The 10623-nt window shown below is 35.9% G+C and overlaps 1 non-coding gene and 1 pseudogene across 1 annotated transcript; both read left to right on the top strand.

Moving 5' to 3' along the window:
• Positions 1-657: 657 nt before the first annotated feature.
• LOC131019032 (uncharacterized) lies at positions 658-10195 on the top strand (annotated as a pseudogene).
• On the top strand, positions 4723-4794 carry TRNAG-UCC (transfer RNA glycine (anticodon UCC)). Its single transcript has one exon. It is a non-coding gene; the product is annotated as a tRNA-Gly (tRNA).
• Positions 10196-10623: the final 428 nt, after the last annotated feature.

The raw sequence follows: 10623 nt of genomic DNA, 5'->3' as shown, positions 1-10623 counted from the left end.
GTTCCGAAAGGTAGCTCCCAATAAGTGCTTTTCTGAACTAACGCCTTGTCTTCAGCGGTATTAAATTTAATAGTGTAGAAGCTCTTTCCCATGGGGATGATTTGCCAATCATTGTCAATATTCCAAGCCACCTGAAGATCACGTTTAAGATCCGTGAGAAGACGCGGCTTCTCTCCTTTCCTAAGAAGAAGACGACCAATTAAAGCATGCTCAAATTGATTTATCTTGGGCAGCAGATGTTCTTTTGGCACCCTAAGCGTGGGTATTTCACCAGAGAAGTCCGGTTGCAGCGAAGTGAAGCGATGAACAAGCACATCTGGCGTACGTTCAATTTGTCGGGGTCTCCTCAGAAGCGAAGCAAAAGAAGTGATGCTCGGCCGATGAAGCTCCGTCGCCGAGGCATTCTTAGTATTGTTTCCCTTTATCAAATCCGGAACCCTAGTATTGGATGTAGTGTTTTTATGATCCTGTGAATTTCCATAAGTTCTACCAGCAAAAGACGTCGTCGTTGATTCCTCAGCCACTCCCTTTGTAGATTCAGCAGCAAATTGCTCTTTGTCATGACCTTCTCGATGGCTATGATTAGAGAAGTTATTGGAAACTTGCGGCAGATTCAGCCCTGCCTTATCAACCATTATCGACAAGTGTTGTTGGTTGATGGTTGGCGTCGATGACTTGCTCGGCGACGTTGGCGGCATCGGTTGGTGGACGTTGGACGGCGTGTCGTTGATCTCATCCAAGAACTGCATTTTCCTGAAGGGAGCTGACCTTCTCCAGTGGCGGAGGTGCGAACTCGGACCACCAGAAGATTGGCCACCAGAGAAACCAAAAGTCAACACTCACCAGATCGGGTAATCAATCTCTCCCTCCGACGGGATCCGACGCGACAAAGGGGGCGGCGCAGGCTGAGACGGAGTGCAGTCTCCAGCTGCCCGCCTCAATCGAGGGCGAGCAGCGTCTGCAACAGAAGTCTGGTGCACGGAAGGCGGCAGCGGACGGAGGTGCCGAGGGTGAAGGAGTGGGCGACCGAGATGCAGCGCTGGGGAAGCTCCGATACGCGCAACCGGAGAAGCGGGCAGCAGCGGTGACTGCGATATCACCGGACGAGCCGCGCTGCAGCTGCTGCTGTATTTGTTCGACCAGAGCCGACGCTGCTGATGGTCTGCACCGGACGCCTGATCTTCGCCGGTAGTCGGTGGCGGCGGCAGACCGGAGAGGAAAGGTCAATATCCGCGGCTCCTCATCAAAGATTAGCTACAGTATTGTAGAGCAACCAATAGTAGAAATCGGCAATTTCTGTTATTCGTATTCTCTCTCCTTCTCTCTCCGTCAATCTCTCTTTTTCTCTCTCTCAGTGCTAGAGCCGTCCTCCTTTAGATCCTTACAAAAAGTTGGAGAACAGTACGCAGCAGCGTGCTCACCAATCTCGAAGATGCTCGGAGGTTGATGCTGCGTGCTGGCCGGAGGGTGCTGCTGCTTGCTGTCCGGAGGCTGCTGGTGCGTGATGGACGGAGACTGCTGCTGCGTGCTCCGAGGCTCAAAGCTGCGGCGGCGCGAGGTCTCCGGAACAGGAAGCGAGACAGGCGTCAAAGAGAGCAGGGACGTGGTCGGCGACGGGCGGCTGGCTCGCGACGCCGGCGAGCGGCAGCCCGGTGGGAGGGATTCGAGGGAGGGATATCCGGCGTGATATCCGGCGTGATATCCTCCTTTTTTGACTTCTCAAGAGAGAGAATTTTTTACTGCGCACCGTAGTGGAGATATTACAATCCATATATATTTTTAATTAATGATAATATTAATTTTTTTATTATTTTAAATTCGATCGTATATTTACCGTAATTCTTTCGTCGGCACCACAAGTCTTAGATGCAATCTCGACATATTCTAAGGTTATGAATAAATGATATTGTATATTGAAATAGAGTTTAAATGAATTAATAGGTGCTAGTTATATCAATAATACACGTGTTCTGTACTGGTGACCACTCGAAAGGAACTTCAATGTTAATCGTGCTTGACACAGAGCACAACTAAGATGGGTGATCCACTGAAAAGATCGTCTTAACGTATGCAATTAAGTTCAAAATACTTGTGGGGTGTAAAGCTAGATTGATAAATAAAAAATTATTTTTTATATATAAAAAAAGAAGAAATTACCGACGAAATTTATTTATGTCGCTAATACAAACGACCATTTCCGTCGCTATTTCAGACGACGCCGGCGGCGTTGTGTGCTCGCCTACGGGCGGTCCGTCGTCCTTTTCGTCGGTAATTTAGCGACGGAGGCGAATTTTCGTTGGTAAAGCTTTTACCGACCACTTTCACGGCGACACATGGCCGTCGGTAATCCATATACCAACGGAATTTATGACATTATCGATAAAATTTTCCGTCGATAATCGACCAGATTCTTGTAGAGTGAACCGTCATAACTTTCTTCAAATCAAATAATCGAACAAGACTTTAAATTTAAATTTCGGTTCAATTGACCGATTTTCCATTGTTTTCTAGATTATTCAAAATCATTTATCGTCAGATATAACCAAAAATATGAAACAAATCAAATTTTACTATCATTATAGACCAAATAATTGAACAACCACCTAATTCTTAACCCAACAATAACAACAACCAACCATATAACACTTTAAAAATAATTTTTTAAATACATAATTTTAATGAAACTTCGATATCGGTATGGTTTGGACGGAACCTAAACAATATTTAGAGAAATTTAAATTTTAAAAAGGTGTTAATCCATCAACATACCTAATTTTAATAAGACGCATGTAAAAAACATACACTTTGATAAAAATGTGTAGAATCTATTCATTTACAAATTGTTAGTGGATTGCCAATAAGGCCTTGCTCTAGTGGTAAAGTTGAGGCACATAAAAATTCTTTTTTATGAGAGGTTTTTGGTTCAATTTCACCTGCGTGCGATGATATTTTTCCACTTTTAAGTGGTGTTATATTCCCGCATGTGTGCGGTGTTGCTTTCCCACAGTTATGTGGTGTTGAGGCCCTGCCTGCATGCGGGTTGCATAATTGATTATATTCAGATGTCTCTTGTAATTCTAATTCTAATTCAAAAAAAAATGTTAGTGGATTGTCCTGTTAGACAATTGACCGATAGATAATAGTACATTGTTCGACAGGATAATGCGCTATCTGACCAGTTGATTAATTTTATTACGGTTTATAATGATAATTGACAAAAAATTGAGTAGATTGGACATATTTTCAAGGGTTAATGGCCCGTAAAACCACGAATTTTGGGCATATTCTGGTTTTAAGTTTTAACCTCTAACAAAAGATTCTACCTGTAAAATCACGAACTTTGGGCTTATATATTATGGTTTTAACCTCTAACGAAAATTTATGACTATAAAATCACGAACTTTTAATTGTTTCTGATTTTAACTATGTGAACATTTTCTAGTCACATGTGTGGAAGTTTAATCATACGTGGCTTATAACTAGTTGATGTTATTAATAAATGTTAAACGATATTGTTTCATACTTTAAGCAATGAATAAATTAAATCTACCTTAATTACAATCACGCAAAGGATACCCTAACTAAAATCTACATATGTGGTTGTTTATTGTTTCAATAGTTAAAATTAGAAACAATTAAAAGTTTGTGGTTTTACAGGCATAATCTTTTTTTATAGATTAAAATCAAAATATGCTCAAAGTTTGTGATTTTACAGGCACAATTTTTTGTTAGAGGTTAAAAACAGAATATGCCAAAAATTTGTGGTTTTACAGGCCATTGCCCTATTTTTAATATGTTATTTATCACAAAAGTGTATATTAAATTTTTAGTCTTTAAAAAAATTTGAATTCAAATCGGAATCAAACCGACCAAGTTGGTATGATGGGGTTGGGTTATACTAAAAATGCTAATTATCTTTCGTAAGAAATAAGAATACTACATAAGTCAATATATAGTGTTGTACAAATTGCTTATAATAACAGCATAACGAAATTCAATTAATTGATAAAAAAATTATCTTCCTCGAGAATTTGAATTCAGGTAAAAATTCGTCTCTCTAGTTAAAATATTAATCATAAAATTTGAAAAATCAATATTACAAATTTATTCTAATTTCTTATTATATTTGTCCATTCTCATTTGATCATCTCGTTTGTATGATACTGTCGTAATAGGAAGAAATCACATATTTGATGCACATAATATGGAGCATTCAAAAGTAGAAGGGTTGTTATGTAATTGTAGATACAATACGGCTCGTAAAAGGGAAAAGAGATACTTATTTGATTGGGACTAGACTACAAAATCAAATATGGATGTGTGGCCCCATATTTCAGCTGTCTCTGTACAGGAAACGAACAAATTCTTGAGGTAGATAAAGAAACCATCATTTGTTTCTCAGTTTCCAAATATGGGAATTATGTAATTATCATTACGCCCTTTTCGCTCCATGTTTTCCTTTTATAGGAAAGTAACTAAACTCATAAACTTGATTAGGGATTAGCCTTTTCTTAATTTTGTTTCACCCAGGTTCAAAGTTCAAACTAGTTCCTGTCTCATTTATTTGTCTGATTTTGCCAATAATATTTCATCTCAAATTCGGGATCTCTAGATTTTGACGAATAAGGGAATATAAAAAAAATTTCCCTTTTGATATTTGAGATTTTTAATACTATCAAAATAGTATCAATACATTAATGAGAAAAGACTTTTATAGCCCAAGCGTTTGTAGTCCAACGGTTAGGATAATTGCCTTCCAAGCAATAGACCCGGGTTCGACTCCCGGCAAACGCATAAGCAATATTTTAAATTTGTACTAGTAACTTTTTTTATTTACGTACCAAAAGAAGGAAAAAAAAACTATCGATTTCATTTGTGTTTGCGGTAATTGAGCATGAGAATAAAAATAAATAAACTGAGCCAAGTATACTCAAATTATGTATATTATGTGAACGTGAGATTATAATTTACCATAATCTTTTCTAATCAAATAAAAGATGCATTTGGCAGTGGCGGATCCAGGATTTTTAAATTGGGGGTACAAAAATATAATCTCACAAACATAAATATAAAAAATACTTTAATGTTAAAAATACTATATTATAAAACATTGTTTAAAGATAGTAAGATGTAAAAAAAAATAAAAATTAAATAACTATATATCTAGTTTATTTCCGACCAGTCTTCATTTCTTCAAAATATTGTATTTATAGGTTCTCAAAATACAGCCGCTACTTTTGACTTTTAATGGGCCCAAGCCCAAATATATTTAGATGAAAGAAATACAAGTCGGTTGAGGTGTTTGTGAGGACAAAAATTAATTAAACAACTCTAAATACATAATACTCATAATACTACTAGTAAAAAAAAAAAATGGGGGTACACCGTACCCCCACCGCCCCTAATAGATCCGCCACTGTCATTTGGCATTGTATAATTAAAAATTATGATAATAGATAATAGAAAAAAAGTATTTAGATTGTGGTGGGTTATTGATAGAGTATAAAAGTTGTAGAATTTTATTAAATTATAGATTATATACGTAGAAGAAAGAGAAATTATTTTTTATTAAAAGATTGAATTGGTGAAGGGTATTGATAATTGATAAATATAGTCTTATGAGTGGAGTTTGCGTCTCACTATTATTATGAGTGAATGGAAGTGAAAATAATATTGCGGCCGGATCAAAATGGCAAAAGTGAAAACAATATCAATCAATAGTACATATATGACCGGTGGGTGGCTAGATCATGTGTCCGACCGGGCGGCACCCACCGGTCATATTTATTCTTGACTGATAGCTATCAGATCGTTGACTTTTATGACTGATAGCTGTCAAATCGGTCAAATGTGTAAGACTTTTACAAAAAATTAAACAAACCCATCAAATCGAAGTGTATTTAAAGATTATGGCATAAAATGCTTATGTTTATAAAATATGACATTTTTCACATTTAACTTAAGGAATAGGGTATTTTAAATTTTCACATAAATTTTGTATAAATATAAAAATATAATTTTTTCGTGTATTGTATTGGGTGCAAATGCTAATATGTATATAAGTGTTAAAAATATACAATTTTCATTGCCATTAATTACTAGATTATGTAGAGTTCCAGAACAATTAAGAATGTGACTAAAAATTGAATTTTTAAAAATCTCGATATATAAATTTATTATATGTTCATACTTTATTAAAATGCGTAATATTAGAAGATAAATTGTTATTAATAAAAGAGCAATATGGGATTAGGAAGAGAAATTGTTATTAATAGAAGTGAAACTAAATACAAAGAGATACGATTAGAATGCAATCTTATGAATTCATCCAACAAAATAATAAATTAATTATAAATTCTGATGATCTAAGGATGAGGTACATTTGCATTTTTCAATTGAATTAACCTATATATATATATATAGAGAGAGAGAGAGAGGTTCAAATAAAAACTCTTATTTGAAATGAGAACGAATAACTATTCTCAACCATTTGATTGTGATGATCTACGGTGAATGCAGCATCTTAATTGATGAATGGAGCACCCGAATAAGTTATGATCGTGATGATCTACGGTGGATTCCATAAAATACGCTCTTCACCTAGAGTTATGTGTTCTTCATATCAGGTGTCAATTTTCTTTTTGGAGACATAAATAACCAAACTCTGAAACGATAGGTACTTGTATACTCATCCTTAAGTTGAGACATTTTTGTTAAAACATTAATACAATGAGACAAAATCGAAAATTAAATGTTACCAAACCAATAAAATATGACATGTAAGTTGCGAATGTGAAATTCCGACATTCCACGTCAGTATTCAGGTGTCAGATTTTTTTTTTGGGAACACAAATAACCAAACTCTGAAACGATGGGTAGTTATATGCACTTATTTTTAAGTTGAGATATTTTTGTTAAAATATTACTCCCTCCGTCCACGATAAATGTGGTGTAGATGGGGTGGGGGGGCATGAGTTTTAAAAAAATAGTGGGAGATGTGTATTATAAAGTAGAGAAAGGGTCCTATCAAAGTTGAATTGTTAGTTAATTAATAAATGGTATGTGAAATGGGTTTTTTGTAAATATTGTGCGTGGATGGGGTAAAAGTATAATGATATATGTCCTAAAATAGAAAGATCACACTTATTGTGGACGAACGGAAATAGCAAAAAGACCACACTTATCATGGATGAAAAGAGTAATACGATGGGACAAAATCGAATATTTTTTTTTCTAAATAACATGTATTCTTATAATTGTGAAAACATAAAAAGAAGGAAATAAAAATATAAAAAGATGTAATCTTCGTTCATCTTTTTTACTATTAAAATGTTTTCTTCTTCATCATGAATAAAAAATGCAAAGAAATAGGTCAGGAAACATTGTTCCGTCAAAATAATAGTAATAGTAATTATAATAATAAAACGATAGTATCGTGGAAATCAAATTTTACCGAAGTATATGTACGAATAGATAACTATAATTTATTTTTTAAATATAAGAGTGTACATACGAATAATATAAAATATAGTTCAAATGTATTTTAAATGTAAAAATAATAAAAATGAAATTACATAAACCGAAAGCTACTATAGAAAACTAATTAAAAGATGGCATGTGGCATTATTATATCTTAAAATCTAAGATGTTAATAAAAATATAATAAAATAAACAAGCAATAATAAAAAAGAATAATTCAGGACCCGTTTTGTATTGCATTGATTTTAACTCGGTGCTTCCTAGTTCAGATAGATTACATGACAATATCATCACATAAGCAGAATGCAGGGATTTCAAGAATTGTCTTAAAGAAAATGAGTTGAATCCGGAAAGAGCTGTAGGCAATGATTATTCTTGGTGCAACAATCAAAGAGGTGAAGACAGAATTTACTCTATGATTGATAGAACTATTGGAAATGGAGCATGGTTTAGAGACTACCCACAGGTGGTGGTGGAGTTGATGAAGAAGGGTATATCAGATCATTGTCCTCAGTTACTGAATATGGGTGTAAGTAATATACCTAGGTGAACACTTTCTAGATTCCTAAATGTGTTGTTAGAACATCCAGAGTTTGCTATTATTTATAGTACTAGTTAGAGCAAGCAATGTCATGATAATAAACTATTTAATGTATGGTATCAGCTCAAAGCTATGAAGCAACCATTGGAACAATTGAATAGCCTGCAGTTCAAAGGAATTTGGGAAAGAATTCAAACAACAAGGGAGCAGTTGCTGCATACTCAGAAACAATTAGCTTAAGATCAGTTAAATGAGCAACTAATGGAAGATGAAAAACAGTTACTAAGTGATCTTGAGAAATGAAGTGGAGTTGAAGAAAAAGTGTGGCAACAGAAATCCAGGATTGATTGGCTCAAGTTGGGAGATGCAAATACAAGATATTTTCATGCATATGCCAAGGCAAGAGCTAGCAATAATGCTATCAAACTCCTGCTGCGAGCTAATGGAACTAGATGCACTAATGAGGTTCAGATCCAAGAGGAAATTGTTACTTTTTACAGCTCACTTATGGATTCTGCAGCTGAATCATTGCCTATGCTAGATAAGGAAGTGGTGAAAAGAGGTCCAGTTCTTACTCTTAAGCAACAACAATGGTTGATAGCTCCTTATTCTGCAATGGAGATCTAAACAGCTTTATTTGAGATGAATCCTCATAAAGCTCCTGGTATAGATGGGTTTACTGTTCTATTCTTCCAGAGAACATGGCATGTTATTGGGCATGATATTGTAGAGGCAGTAAAAGAGTTCTTCCAGACAGGTTTTCTCCCTTCTGCTCTCAATACCACTTTGCTCACTTTATTGCCTAAGGTTCCAAATGCTAGCAATGTTAGAGAGTTCAGGCCTATTGCTTGTTGTAGTGTTATCTACAAAATCATATCCAAGGTGATAACCAACAGGATGCAACATGTGTTAGGAAGCATAGTAAGTGAAAATCAATCTGCATTCATCAAGGGAAGGGGTATTACGGACAATATTTTGCTTAGCCATGAAGTAATTAAGGGTTATATTAGGAAACACGTCTCACCTCGTTGCATGATAAAGATTGATATACAAAAAGCATATGATTATGTGGAATGGCCATTTATCAAATTTCTGTTATTAGAATTGGGATTTTCGTTTATGTTTGTTCAAAGAATTATGGCATGCTTGACGTCTGTGGCCTACTCAGTTAATGTAAATGGTAATGTGACTGAGGCATTTCAAGCAAAAAAGGGCCTTAGACAAGGAGACCCAATTTCTCCCTATTTGTTTGTGATTTGCATGGAGTATCTGAATAGATGTCTCAGTGAATTGAAGCAGGATAAAGGGTTCCAGTTTCATCCAAGATGCAAGAAGTTCCAACTAATACATGTATGTTTTGCAGATGATCTGTTGTTGTTCTCCAGGGGTGATGTGTAGTCAGTCAGGAAATTATTATGGGCTTTTGATAAATTTTCTCAAGTGTATGGTTTGAAAGCCAACAATGCTAAGAGCTCTCTCTATTTTGGAGGTGTCCCAAGAGATACTCAACTGGAAATATTGCAAGAGTTTGGCTTGGTACAAGGAGAGCTACCTTTAAAGTATTTGGGAGTTCCTTTATCTTCAAAGAAACTGTCAATAACACAGTGTCAACCGCTTATTTAGAAAATTCTAGCAAGGATTGAGTGTTGGTCAGCTAGGTTATTGTCTTATGCGGGCATACTACAATTGATTAAAGCGGTTATGATTAGTATTCAAACTTATTGGAGTCTGGTATTCCTTCTTTCTCAAAAGGTAATGAAAACCATACAGACTGCGTGTAGATCATTTTTATGGTCTGGTATAGCTGAAGTTACCAAGAGGAATGTGGTATCTTGGGAGCAATTGTGCAATCCTAAGGAAGTTGGGGGTTGGAACATTATTAATCTGGAGCTATGGAATAAGGCTGCAATATGCAAGCAATTATGGAATGTGTTAAAATCTAAGGAAAAGTTATGGGTGAGGTGGATACATGGTTACTATATCAAGCAAAGAGACTGGCAAACCATGCCAATACCAAGTCAAGCTGCTTGGGTGGTGCAAAAAAAATTGGGAGCTCGAGCTTACATGGCTTCATTACCCAATGGTATGGATCTTCTGCAGCAAGAGACATTCTCCATCAGGAAAACCTATGTGGCTATGAGAGGAACACCAGAAAAGGTGAAGTGGTATCTATGATCTGTAAAAGCTTAGCTGCACCTAAATGCGTCTTTATAATATGGCTTACTATACTGAAAATAATGGTAACATGTGATAGATTGCTAAGGTTTGGAATATAGTGTGAGCAAGTATGTTGTTTATGCAAGCAGGAGAATGAGTCCCTAAATCACTTGTTCTTTACTTGTGAATTCTCGGCTGAAGTGTGGAGGAGGTTAGCTACTTGGTGTGGAGTTAGGCAATAGGCTCTAGCTTGGGATGCTGAGGTGGAGTATTTGAAAAATCAAGGAACATCCAACACAGGGAAGCAACTCATGTACGTGTTAGTGATTGCTACTGCTGTTTATCATCTATGGCGAGAGAGAAATGATAGAAGATTTAATAGCAAGGAAAGTGATGTAGATATGGTAGTGAGACAATGTCAATTGATGATGGTGGTGAGAGGAAGT

The sequence above is a fragment of the Salvia miltiorrhiza genome, chromosome 3, assembly GCF_028751815.1.
Source record: "Salvia miltiorrhiza cultivar Shanhuang (shh) chromosome 3, IMPLAD_Smil_shh, whole genome shotgun sequence".
Taxonomy (NCBI): domain Eukaryota; kingdom Viridiplantae; phylum Streptophyta; class Magnoliopsida; order Lamiales; family Lamiaceae; genus Salvia; species Salvia miltiorrhiza.
The sequence above is the reverse complement of the archived record's forward strand: the minus strand, read 5'-3'. Positions and strand labels throughout refer to the sequence as shown.